The sequence below is a fragment of the Arachis ipaensis genome, chromosome B4, assembly GCF_059453495.1.
Source record: "Arachis ipaensis isolate K30076 ecotype BB chromosome B4, ASM5945349v1, whole genome shotgun sequence".
NCBI lineage: Eukaryota > Viridiplantae > Streptophyta > Magnoliopsida > Fabales > Fabaceae > Arachis > Arachis ipaensis.
In genome coordinates this window covers 55496931-55497523 of record NC_142439.1, presented here as the reverse complement: position 1 = coordinate 55497523, position 593 = coordinate 55496931, and the positions used below count along the sequence as shown (strand labels likewise).

General features: G+C 39.3%; 1 non-coding gene across 1 annotated transcript; it reads left to right on the top strand.

Annotated features, from left to right (window-relative positions):
* The first annotated feature begins 485 nt into the window (after positions 1–485).
* On the top strand, positions 486–593 carry LOC148567642 (small nucleolar RNA R71). Its single transcript, XR_015881613.1, has one exon. It is a non-coding gene; the product is annotated as a small nucleolar RNA R71 (small nucleolar RNA).

The window sequence follows — 593 nt, the reverse complement described above, 5'->3', positions numbered from 1 at the left end:
CCACCATTATTAAAGCCTTGTTGAGGCCTTTGATCCTTCTATGAGAGATTTGGATGATTTCTCCATGATGGATTATAGGTGTTTCCATAAGGTTCACCCATGTAATTTACCTCTGCTATTGTAGGGTTTTCAGGATCATAAGCTTCTTCTGCATAAGAAGCCTCTTGAGTACTATTGGATGCAGCTTGCATTCCATTCAGACTCTGAGAAATCATATTGACTTGCTGAGTCAATATTTTGTTCTGAGCCAATATGGCATTCAGAGTATCAACTTCAAGAACTCCCTTCTTCATAGGCGTCCCATTACTCATATGATTCCTCTCAGAAGTGTACATAAACTGGTTATTAGCAACCATGTCAATGAGTTCTTGAGCTTCTGCAGGCGTTTTCTTTAGGTGAATGGATCCACCTGCAGAAGTATCCAATGACATCTTTGATAACTCAGATAAACCATCATAGAATATATCCAGGATGGTCCATTCTGAAAGCATGTCAGAAGGACACTTTTTGGTCAACTGTTTGTATCTTTCCCAAGCTTCATAGAGGGATTCACCATCTTTTTGTTTGAAGGTTTGAACATCCACTCTAAGCTT